At 50.7% G+C, this 12749-nt stretch overlaps 1 protein-coding gene across 12 annotated transcripts in view; it reads left to right on the top strand.

Moving 5' to 3' along the window:
- The window catches only part of HIVEP3 (HIVEP zinc finger 3), a 403526-nt gene that overhangs the window by 239615 nt on the left and 151162 nt on the right, over positions 1-12749 (top strand). For 3 of the 12 annotated variants that reach the window (XM_075908756.2, XM_075908763.2, XM_075908762.2), the window contains exon 1: positions 4003-4860. The exons of the other annotated variants lie outside the window; for them this stretch is intronic. The gene's annotated coding sequence lies outside the window, so the exon portion shown is untranslated. Of the gene's footprint in view, positions 1-4002; positions 4861-12749 lie in introns of those variants that run through there. 12 annotated transcript variants of the gene reach the window in all.

The following is a 12749-nucleotide window of genomic DNA, read 5'->3' on the forward strand; positions in this document are numbered from 1 at the left end:
TGCTTCAGAGAGGGATTGTCTATTTACTTAGCTAATCTAATCAAGCCATTTCTACCAGACTCCTCATCATGGTATCTGAGAACCTTACACAATTACAGGGATGCACTTGATTTGTTCTTCTCACTGCCTTAGAGTTAGTGATAGACCAAACTGATTGAAATCTGCTTGTGTTAGGTATCCTCACATTTCTCAAAGTGCTCATGTGAATTGCACCATGTTTGTTCTGTGAATATGCAAATATTAAAGGGTAGCTAGAGTACGAACAGGAACTGCTCCCTACATCTGCCCTCTGTGTCTTCGAGTCATGTCTGCCACCTTCAGAGGCCCAGATATGTTCTTACTCCTCTTGGCTCTGCGGGGCTGGTTCTGCTATGAGGAAGTGCCGTGAGCTCTGTTCTGTCTCATGCAGAAACACCACAACAACTCAGCTCAGTTCCAGATGCAGCCTTTATTCTTTTATTTTTTTAACTGGTGAGAAGCTGGATGTTCAGCTGCCGAGAGGGGCAGGGGGGTTTCCAGGTCTGGCAGATAGGCAAGCTAATCTTTTGATGGAATTATTCTGATCTGCTAGAGTTGGTGTAGGGGAAATATTCACTGAGGCCCATTATTCACCAAGTCACATTTTACACTTCACTGCCCTTCCGGCTTTGCTATTTTAGGATCTTTCTGGTTGGTGTGGCATGACCCCAGCAAAGGCTTTGTCACTTCCCATCTTTGATGAGACACGGGTTAAATTCACAGCTTGCGTATGGGTAACTGGGTGCAATTCTCCTAAGTTAGTGCAGCTGCACCTGCTTTCATCAAGTGTGAATGTAGTGAGGGGTGAGCGAGAGTGCCTGCGTGTGTGTAACGTGAAATGTGAGAACATTCCCGCGTTTGTGGCTAGCCCTCCTTTTTGCCATGAACGAGGGGAGCTGAGTTGCAGCCCTGAGGAATTGGTCCGTGCACACACACAAAGTGGATGCATCTCCACTGTACATTTAGCTGCTCTTTTGTCATTTCTGATGTGGTTGAAGCATTTTGGAGATGAAATGAATTTGCTGTGCCAGGCTGAGGAGAGGTCAGGGTGTGGATTTAGTAGAAGATTTCCAAATATAAATTTTCCTGAGAAGCTGCTTTCTATTTACTGAATGAGAAATACTGCTCCATTGATGTCTACTCAGAAAAGTATATCCTACCACCTGCCTATCAAAGTCATTCTTTCCACTGTCAGGACCTCTCTGACATCTCTGAAAAGGGATGGGAGAGCAGAGTTGGCAATTATTTATAAAATAGTGTCTGTTTGTCTTAGGCCTAGCTTACATTAGAAAAAAAGCTTGCCAGTGTAGTTATAAAGGTGGACATGGCTTATACTAGCAAAAGCTCTTTCCGCCCCCTCGTCCCCAAGTATAACTTTGCACAATGGAGAAATATTGTAAAAAAATACAATCCTATCCCTGCCCAACATTACTATGCTGGCAAAAGCTTGAAGTATAGATCCGGTTTTCGATGCAAAGCTATTCTTGTGGTTTGTCAAAACCCTGCCTACCCCCAGCTGCCTGAATTCAAAGCTCAACATTGTGTTGCTTTGTCCTCTGAGACCATCTCAGGCCTTGAATCCACACATTGCAGCCAGCAGCTAGGAAAGCCGACAGTGTAAGGGAGCCAGTAAAAACACCCACTGAAATCCATTGCTGTGGCCACGCGGCACAGGAGCGCCCCATACAGATCTCCCGGGGCTGATCATTTTGTCTCATTGCAGCCACGTCCTTTCTTTCTAATGGAGCCTTTTGTCTGCACTTGGACGGATAGAGGAAACCCTTTTTGTTTGGCTGTGGCCACCGGCGGCAATGACTGAGCCTCCCCCAGGTTCCTGATAAGTGAAGTATAATGCCAAATGCCCCCTCTACAAGTTCCCTCTTAAAATCTATTAGCTACTTTACAGTGGGCCTCTGAATGCGGGTTTATTGTACATCCACCCACAGAGCCTCTTACCTCCTATATATTTGAGTTTGTCTGTGTGTCTGTCTCTCTGTCTGTGTCTCTATTTGTTCAAGAATTCCTCCTAAAGGGGAAGAGCGAGGACCACCAAACTTGCTATACAGCTTCCTCTGAGCATAACTTAAAGCAGGGTAAAGGTTTGGTTGTGCCAGGAAAATAAGATGTGCCCAGAATAGGATTGCTTCTCATCACACCATACGTAAAAGAGACACAATCACCAGGGGCATGAAAGGGGCTGGCTGGGGGCATACCCTTGCATTTCAGGACTGCCCCAGCTCCGAGCCTCCCACCTCCAGGCGCCCTTTCGGGCCGAAGCGCTCCCTATCCCCACGATTTGTATGGGAACATTGCTGGCTGATCGCCTTCATCAAGGAGTGAGAGGAAAGTGCCCCGTTTGCTGCATTCCTTGCTCTGGCTGGGGGAGTGCCAGGGGCCTCTGCACCTGGACCTGCCCCAGCCAGGGAACATGCTCTCCTCCCTTTGCTGTGCCTGCTAGAGCCAAAGTGGTGATGGAGAGATGCTTCTCAGCAGGCCCCAAAGTGCTGTGGTGAGAGAGGGCTGGGATACTCCTACAGACTGAGCCCCTCCTCCCCAGCCCAGAGCTATGACTTAAATAAAGAAAAACAAAACTTAATTGAGTTAAGGGCCTGAGCCTGCCCTGTTCCTTTGCTGAGGCCCTGCCCAACTCATTCTGTTCCCCCTCCCCATATCCCATCTTCACAGGGTGACATCAGCCCCCTGCTTCTGTCTCCCCCACCCTGCACATCAAGCAGGAGGATCCCAGAGGGCAGCTCTGCGGCTATGCGCAGTGGGGGGAGGGGCAGCTGAAGTGCTGGCACCTGACAGCCTCCCTGTCAAACCAGTCGGGATCACCTGTCAGAGGCCCCGAGATGGACTGTAGATCCCGATCGACTGGTTGGTGACCACTGCTGTACAGGAAGCCAGGGCTCTTCTGCTGAATTGCTCTGGGTGCTAAAAGTTGATGTTAAGATTCCGGGTGTTTGTGGGTGAGTCCTGCTGGCGTGAAGGTCCCGTTAGCTCTAGAATATACAGGGCAGAGAGAACTAGGATATTAGGACAGCGGAACCCAGACAGAAACCCTGAGAACTCCTGGTCTTGGCAGAACGCTTGGAAGGAGGCTTGTGCTGTGGCAGTATTTCTGAGTTACCAGAAAGCTCAGCAATAGAGGAGCTTTGACACTGTCCCAGGCTGTGCCGCTCTGCTTAGGACAGCCTAGGCACTGCCCATTCAGTTTAGTGTGTGGGGTCAGACACACCGGCATCCCCCAGCTCTCTCTGTGGGCGGGGTCAGCGATTTCCCCACACCCCCCATGGGGGTGTATACCCCCCTGAATGTCCCCAACACCCCTCAGTTGTGAACTATGGTGCCATACCGCCCACCATCACCCTCATGGTGTCACCCCTCATTGGCCCTGGCCCCCTCCCATTTCAATTCCTGGGGAGGCTACTGGGTGGGGTGCAGTGACCGCCAGATGCAGCAGCAGTTGAGTGGAAAAGCTGATTGGGTGGCACTGCTGTGTCAGGCCTTGTGAAAGCTTCCACGTGGAGAGTCTGAGTGAAACTGCGCTTCGCAGCCGGCTCCTTTCCCCGGGCTGTGGCTAACGTGAGCTGGGCCGGCTACAGCTACTGTCACCCGCGGGGGAGGGGCTCTGCTGCCTGCGATGAATGGAGCCAGGAGCTCCGCGTGCGACTGAACGTTCACAGCTTCCGACGTGTCCCCCCCGCCCGGGCTGATCCTTAGCACGGGGGGGCGGGGCAGTCTGGGGCCCGGGCTCAGCCTCGTGTGCTTCGCAGCGGCGCTAGAGCGAGGGCCCTGCGTGCGGAGCCGTCCCTGGGCTGTTCGGGGGGGGGGGCACTGGCTGAACAGAGCGCGAGTCCGGGTGCTCCAACGGGGGGGGGGCACTGAGGCTCCGGTTCGAGTCCCGCTGTGCCACTGCCATGCAATCAACGTAACTGCCCTGCCGGCTCGGGGGGGGGGGGGGGGCGCCCATCACAGCGGGTACCGTCTGTGGGCTCCCATCACAGCCGTGTGCCCTGGGCCCCGCGAGGCCGGGCCTGGCTCTACGCTGGAGAGCGGCCTGTGCGCGGACCCTGGAGGAGGGGGGTCCCGGGGGTGCTGTTAACGCTGCAGAGACGAGGCCGCCCCCCCTTCCCAGGGGAGCGCCCGGCTCCTGCCCCGCGCCTGGTCCCGACTCTCCTCGCCAGCCCGGCCCCGCAAGCTCCAGGGGGCGGCTCGGAGTCGCAGGGTCCCGCCGGGGTGGCCCGGGCGGGGAGGGAGCCAGGAGCCGCACACGCGGATCGGCGCCTGGCCCGGCCCGGCAGCGCCTTTGGCGGAGGGAAGGAGGCGCCCAGCCCGGGCCAGGGGGGCGCAGCCGGCGGCCAGAGCCCCGTGGGGAGGCTGCAGGCTGGCCCGGGAGGGGCGCGTCCCCCACAGCCCGTCCTTGCGCCGGAGCCCCCCGCGAGCCCGGCCGGAGCCTTCCCCGCCGCTGCAGGTGCCTCGAGGCCGGTTCCCCGGAGTGGGGCAGGGGGAGGCCGGGTGCACGCGGGGCAGGAAGAGGCGCCCAGGCGCTCGCCCGGGCCGCGCTGCGAGCCAGTGGCGCAAGGCGCCGGAGCCGGCCAAGGATTCCCCGGGCCGCCGCGGGACAACAGGAAACAATGTGCAGTGAATGGAAAAGGGGGAGGCGCTGCCCGCTCGACTTCCCTTGACATCACTGCCCAAATAAGGAGCTTGAGAGCAGCCTGCTCTCTCGCAGCCCGTCAGAGCACCCCCCGGAGCCTCAGGGTTCCTGTCGCTCGCCAGGCAGCGTCATGAGCGAGAGCAGGCTGCCGCGCCGGGGGCAGGGGAGCAGAGGCTATGCAGGTAACGAACTCCTCATTGCTTCCGACTGGGCGATGCAGGCTCAGGGAGGGGCTCTTCCCCTTTTATCTGCTGTGGTCAGGTGTATGGGGGGAGGGGGAGCGGTGAATTAAGGGCAGTTGTGACACTCGGGCACGTCTCCCTGATGAGGTCACTGTAAATGAGTAACCAGGGGTTGCTGGAGGTAGGACAAGAAGGGCTTGTTTCTCTTGAGCCTTCGCCAGGGAGCCCAAGCTCCAATGCTGGCAAAGAAATAAACGGCAATTTGAAATGTTAATTCAAGTGCTTGTGTAACTGATGTCCTGGAGGAGTCCTGCCCGGGACTGTCACGGGTGGCTCAGGGTAGCACTGTCAGCTTGGGAGCCATCAATCTGGATTGGCTGGTGTGTTGTTTTTTGAGGGGGAGAAGAAAGCAAGTGTCAAATAATGGCAGTGCTGTCATCTGACTACAACATGCAACACCTTCAGCAAGGTTCTGCACTGATCAGACCGACTTTCCAAACCCCAGCCGGGAAGATAGGTGCAAGGTGAATGCAGTGCCAGTGGGTAGCAGAAGTTTGCTAAAATACTGGGGCAAAGGGCCTTTGAGCGGGCTAACCTGTTGGGCATTTGATTCTTTCAAATATTTCATTGCAGATTAATACCTCCACATCCGCATAAAATGAGGCAGTTTAAAAAGCTCATTACGTTTGTGCAAATGAGCTTTAATGATTTAAATTCCTAATCCATCTCAATGAAAATGAATAGCACCCATGATGCAGCCAAAGGTGTGTTCTGAAATGCGGGGGGGGGGGGGGGGGGGGCCTGAACTGCTGCATGCAAACGTGGGGCTGTGTATTCTAGATCCAGAGTTGGTGGACAGGACTGGCTGTATTTTTCACATTCTGTCTCCTTTTGAGAATTGGAACTTACTGCAGAGTTACCACAAAAGAGTCTCTTCCCAGTTAAACTCCACCAAGTGAAAATGGTTGAGGCAATTGACTTGCAATGTGAGCGATAGAATTTGAATCTGCTTTACCACTGATAGGTGGCCCGAGCACTTACTTCATCTATTTGAACATCACCGTTGTCAACAGGCGGGGACACTCTTAGCCTTTGTCATTTGGAAACCAGGCGTCTGGACTTCCTAGTAGCCCTTCCTTTATGGGTCTTGTCCCTTTTGTCCTGACAAGTATTAGTGCATTTTAGGGCTCCTCCTAAGTAGAGCTTGCTAGACTTAACCTAGACTAAGCAGGTGTAATTTGTATGTTGGGTTTGCACAAGCACAGTAAGATAGAAACTTTAAATTATTAGAGGGGTAGCTGTGTTAGTCTGAATTTGCAAGAACAAGAAGTCCTGTAGCACCTTATAGACTAACAGATTTATTGGAGCATAAGCTTTCATGGGCAAAGACCCACTTCGTCTCGGGTGCATCTGACGAAGTGGGTCTTTGCTCACGAAAGCTTATGCTCCAATACATCTGTTAGTCTATAAGTGATAGAGATGTAGCCGTGTTAGTCTGGTGTAGCTGAAACAAAAAACAGGACTGTGTATCACTTTAAAGACTAACAAGATGGTTTAATAGGTGATGAGCTTTTGTGGGCCAGACCCACTTCCTCAGATCAAATCTTTGGTATATATGGTTGTGACTATTTTCTTCCACTATTTGATCTGAGGAAGTGGGTCTGGCCCACGAAAGCTCATCACCTAATAAACCATCTTGTTAGTCTTTAAAGTGCTACATTGTCCTGCATTTTGCTTCAGCTACCCCAGACTAACACAGCTACATTTCTATCTCAGATCAAATAGTGGAAGAAAATTATCACAACCATATATACCAAAGGATACAATTTAAAAAATGAACACATATGAAAAGGACAAATCAAATTTCAGAACAGAACACCTCTAATATCATTAGCTCACAGACATTTACCTCCCCCGCCCCATCCTCCTTCTGTTCTGAAATTTGATTTGTCCTTTTCATATGTGTTCATTTTTTTAATCGTATCCTTTGGTATACATGGTTGTGACAATTTTCTTCCACTATTTGATCTCAGGAAGTGGGTCTGGCCCACGAAAGCTCATCACCTAATAAACCATCTTGTTAGTCTTTAAAGTGCTACATAGTCCTGTTTTTTATTTCAGTTAGTCTATAAGGTGCCACAGGACTTCTCGTTAAACTTTAAATTCTCTCTCTCATAAAATAGCATACACTGCACAGTCAGAATCCAACTCTCCAATAGGAGTAAAAGTGTAGCCTGCCTGAAATGAATCAGGGAGTATGTGTGTGTGTGTGTGTGTGGGGGGGGGGGGTGATGGGCAATCTCAAAATTCAAAACACCTGCGTAATGGCACCCACTGGCCTCAGCAGAGGGGCCCAGAGCAGAATGAATCCCACTGAGCCTTAGAAAGAAGCTTCCTATGGGAGATTTGAGGGACAAATGGTGGGGTGGAGCAAGGGGAATGCACGCTCTCATTTTCTGCAGCGTTCTATGGACAGAGAGTCTCTTTCTCCAGGGCTTTCACTCTGTCTCCTTTCTCCAGCTCAAACATCATTCACATTTTTATTTAGAAAAGGCAAGGAGTAAAATCAAAGGGCTTGGTGGAGAAACGCCAATTGTGCATCACAATGAAAAGTCCTGATTGAATTATCAACTCACTAAAGAGCAGGGGAGTTGCAAGCCCCCTAAAGTTGTGTTGTGGCAGTTTTACATTCATGCCCTCACTTGCAGCAGTGCTTTCCCAGAGTTCCCTCTGCAGAGAGTGTCTGGAGTCTGCTGACATCACATTCGTCTCCAAGCAGGGATGTTGTAAGAGGAGGAGATTGAATCCGTTGCACTGTTAATAGATTATTTTAATATTCATCTACAAGGTGGATTTCTCTGTGATTCCCCAATATCAGACTAACATAGATTATTTAGGACAGATGCATATACCTCGGTAGCATACTCTGAGGTGCTGCTGCTATATTCTTGCTACTTTACTAAGGAGCTCCCGCAAATTGTCCTTCTCTGCCCGTTCAAATCTGCTTCCAAGATGCATGTGTGGCAGAGAAAATGGATGGGGGTTGCAGACTGTTTTCCCATTTAAGCAAATCTCTCTCTTCTGGCTGCAAACTGAGGAGAGAGGTAGAACCACTGGGCAAACAAACTTAGAAATGTTTAGAGTTTATGCTTGAAAAATATACAGAGCTGTTGATGGAACAGGGTAGCATTTCTCCAGCACTGTTTGCAGGGCGTGTGAGATTAGCTAACTGAGACTTCTAAGTGAAACAAAAGACAGAACTATGTAGCACTTTAAAGACTAGCAAGATGGTTTATTAGGTGATGAGCTTTCGTGGGCCAGACCCACTCCCTCAGATCAATTTGTGGAAGAAAATTGGCACGTCCATATATACCAAAGTGATACAATTTTAAAAAAGTGAACACATATAAAACTGACAAATCACATTTTAGAACAGAGTGGGGATGAGGGGGGAAAGTTAGTGTCTGTGAGGTAATGACATTAGGGGTGATAATTGGGGAAGCTATCTTTGTAATGGGTGAGGGAATTAGCATCTTTGTTGAGACCCATACATAAAGGGTACGTCTAAACGACATGGCTCCGTCGACGGAGCCACGTAGATTTGTTTTTTTGGCAAAGGCAAATGAAGCTGCAATTTAAATGATCGCGGCTTCATTTAAATTTACATGGCTGCCGCGCTGAGCCGACAAACAGCTGATCAGCTATTTGTCCGCTCAGCGCGCTAGTCTGGATGCTCCCCTGCCGACATCAAAGCCCTTTGTCGGCAGCCCCGGTAAACCTCATCCCACAAGGAATAACGGGGCTGCCGACAAAGGGCTTTGATGTCGGCAGGGGAGCATCCAGACTAGCGCGCTGAGTGGACAAACAGCTGATCAGCTGTTTGTCGGCTCAGCGCAGCAGCAGCCATGTAAATGTAAATGAAGCCGCGATCATTTAAATCGCGGCTTCATTTGCCTTTGCCTATCTGTCTAATCTACATGGCTCCATCGATGGAGCCATGTAGTCTGGACACAGCCAAAGTGTCAAACTTCTAAGGGGAGCCAAAGAGGAGAATCCTCTGAGAAAATGTTTTGAAAATACCTGATGTGTATTCCAAAGGCAAAAGCAAATGTGGTGTTGGGAAATATTTCCTGAGTGCCACGCAAAGTGTGTCTCTGGCATGGATGGTCTAGCAGCAATCAGAGAAGTCCCAGGGTTTGGGAAATCACCCAAACCAAGTTGGCGGTAGATCTCCTGGGAGCTCCCTGGAGTATGTCACTGGTGAATTCCTGTGGTTCTTTGTCACACCCTTTTGCAATAAAATAGACTGTCTCCTCTAATTGTCCAGGGTCCTGCAGTGCCATCCTAATAGCCTGGCTACATGAAGGCTGTACATGGTGAATGCTGCGTTGACCTGCATTTCTAGATTGTTTTAAAGCTTTCCGTTTCTGGGCAACAGGCTCAAACCTTAAACAAAAATCTGGAAAGGCAAGTGATGTATTTAAAATCTACATTAAACACCCACGTCTCTGACTTTTAAAAGGCTGCTTGTTGGCAGGTCCTTACTGCTCTGCTGGGATTTGAAGTCAGAAGGGCCCCTGTCAGCTTCTGGGGCAGTGTTTCTTCTGTTCTTCTGTTTCACCCATTGCTCTTGCTGGGTTCTTCCCACCTTTCGTTTATTAATCTGGGGCTGTTGGCAGGACCGATTTCTCACCTGGGCTCTCTCCTCTTGGCTCCATTCCCCTGAAGAAACTACCTTGTCAGTTGTGATGCACAAATTGAATTCACCAGCTGGTCTTTCCCCATGCTTGCTCTTGGCAGCCACCCAGGAGCTCAGTCAATATAATCATTGTAGTTCTCCAAAGGAGATTTTTATCCCGCCTTGTTCTAATTACAGCCCTGTGTCAGGTGAGCCTTTCAACATGAGTCAAAGAAAGCCATGTGTACCAGGGAGTGTGCATGTTAACGGGACGGGGATTATGTTGAGTGCTTGAATTTAGCTCTGTTCTCAGCATGCTGAGCCATTTCTGTGTATGGAAAGTTTTCCATAGGCGCCGCCGGGGGAGCAGGCTTTCCTTGTGCAATAGGCTGAGGGAAGGTTATTTGCTGTCCTAGGCTGAGTCCACTCCCAGGGAGGCAGAACGGAATGAGCAGGGGAGTCTTTTGACTGGGTAGAGCTACCGACGTCGGATGGAAACATTCAGAGAAGCTTTTTTCTCTAGTGGGCTCAGTGGTAACCAATCTAAAGCTGCTTAAATGTTTCCTTTCTAACCCCTTGATTTCAGCTGCACACCACTCTGCTGCACTTGGGCACTATTACTTTGGAGAGCTTGAGAAAAATCATTCAACAGCTCTTGACTGGAAGAAAACAGTTAGCAAGAGTCAGCCTTTACCCACACCCCCAAAAATGTGTGTATCCTGCACACTGAGGGCGTCACTGTCTGTGGCTTTGCTGCTTGTGTAATCACCAACAACTGGATAGGTGTAAAATGCCACCGCTGATGTGATAGACGGGGGAATCTGGTGGCATTTTACGACCACGCTGCTCAGGTGTAAATAACAACACAAGGTTCAAGACAGGACAGTCAGGTTTGGAGTTTTCAAGGGCACACGTGCACCAATTAATGTGGCAAACTCTATGAGCTCAGCACATGCTGTTTTCAAGCTCATGGTAAACTTTGTACATAGGGTGTATAAAGTTTACCATGCAAACTAGATTTCAGTTTCAGTGGAGTCATGGCTTCCAGGCCCCAGCCCACTGCCACCAAACTCATCTGCTCTTTCTGCAGACTTCAGAGGGTCTCCTAGCAAAGAACCCATGGGGCCAGGAGTTTGCAGCACTGTTGCCCCAGGAAGCATTGGGGTTCAGAGTTTTTGGGTGCACAGCAGTGACTTGACTCATTCTTTATACAGATACTGGATTTTAGGGAGTTGGAGCCAAAATTGGCTGGGTCTGGTGGGATCCAGATGTTGGATTTTGCTTTTTGCTTCAAGGTCTTGGGTGTGTTTGATGAGCTTAGGAACAGCTGTACTTGTTTTCTATTTTGATGGTACAAGTATGGGTTTTGGGGGGAAGGGAGGGAGGAGACAGCAAACTCCAAGTAGATCCAGCCTTTGCCTTTTCCCAATGGCTCCTTAAGTGCGTTCTTGCCATGCTTCCACCTCTAACCAAGGGACCCCACTGCTGCCCATCTGCTAGGGAACAGTGACAGGAAGTCCCCCTCCCCTCCATAGCAGGTCTGTATTGGGGCAGGTTCCTACCTTGTAGAGCTCATCGGGACAGAACCAATATTGTCCTTAATTCCATGACACATGCTGTTATCTCCAAAAGGATTGCTAGCAGGGTTTGAACTCAGTTCAGTACAGAATTCTTTGATTTGTGCATTTGGAGGTGAAAGTAGGTAGAGCCCTGTGCAGATGCAAAATTTGTATCCTCATCCGCAAAAATGAGCCGTAGATATCCACACTGACAACTGCAGATGCGGATATCCATGTAAAATGGATACCCACCAATGTTCAGGGTTCTAGATAGAACATTTGTATCCGCATCCGCAAAATGAGCTGTGGATAGCCTCATGTGCAAATATCGGCAGATTTCCAGGGCTCTAAAAGTACACTGTTGTCCTCTAAGCAGACCTGTCTGCAGAAACCTGACAGATTTTGCCAGTGGCTAGTTCCTGGCCCAAGGAATGCCGTGTGCTCCGGTAGTTCAGGGTAGCCAAGCACAGCACCTGGGACGTGCATTTGAAAAAGTCACTGTGGTGAAACATGTAGGACTTGCCTCTGTCACAGAAGCAGCGCAGGCTGTTTCCAGTGCTGCCTGAGGTGACCTCGTCTGCAAAGGGCATGCGCGACTGTGGCCTCCTAAGGTGAGGAGCCCTGGGGCTTAGGGGAGAATGTGGGTTGTGAGAGGGGTAGAGCTATTGGCAGCGTACAGGAAGCGAGGCTCCTTGTCTCCTGGCTTGCAGCTCAGTGCCCCGAAGCCTGGGCAACCAGGAACTGTGCCGCAAAGGGCATCTCTGACTCTCTCCCAGAGATGTGGCCAGCCCTCACAGAACTGCTCATCATGCGGGTGCCATGCGCGATGCATGTGACCCGTGGCAGGTCTGCCCTAGCTCCTGCTTTTGCCTCACGCGTGGTCAGTAGGCGCGTCTGTGCTCCTTTCGCTGAGCCGCCGGGCTCCCATCTCCCACACGCGAACCGCCACTCTGCCAGCGACATCCCGTCTGGGCGCGGGGGAAATGATTCAGACTTATCCACCCTACCGGGAATGAGCAGCAGGAGCGGATGAATTCTCAAGAGCCAGAGTCTTTCCATGCCAGTGCCCTCGTTCTGGGGGACCCAGGGAAAAGAAATGCCTGGCCTGGGCTGGAGCAGCAGACTTGTCGCTAGATGGAATGTGTTTCAGAGTTTCCATGAGGCGTGACTGACTCTTTAAATAGCTGCCCACTGATTTCATTTGCCTCCTCCTGCTCTTTATTCTGTTTTCTGGTTTTGTTTCCTTCTGAGGAAATCTAGTTAAATGTTATTTTTAAAAACCAGCAACGGCAAAGATGAGACACAAATGTGAAGATTCATGAATAAAAATGAGGGGAAAATGGAGAAATAATGAACTGTCTGTCACCTGGAGCTATCTCCGGTCTCTCTCTTTCTCAGAAGAGCTTCGCCTAAGCTAACACTCAGGACCTGGCTGGTGAACTCAGGCCAGCAACAGGAGGATTATAGCTTATCTAAGGCCGATTCTCTGGGGGTACAAATCCATGACACCTCTGTGATTTCAGCCTGCGACAGCTTGGAGCTACAGGGGACCAGCACAAGGCAGCGGGACCCCCTGCGTTTCTGAGAGCAGCTCCAGGCTGCTGTGGGCGGCAGAGGGACCCCAGGACGGCTCCTGGCCACTGGGAGTGGCG

This window comes from Pelodiscus sinensis, chromosome 26 (assembly GCF_052426305.1).
Source record: "Pelodiscus sinensis isolate ZL-2025 chromosome 26, ASM5242630v1, whole genome shotgun sequence".
In the NCBI taxonomy this organism is placed as follows: domain Eukaryota; kingdom Metazoa; phylum Chordata; order Testudines; family Trionychidae; genus Pelodiscus; species Pelodiscus sinensis.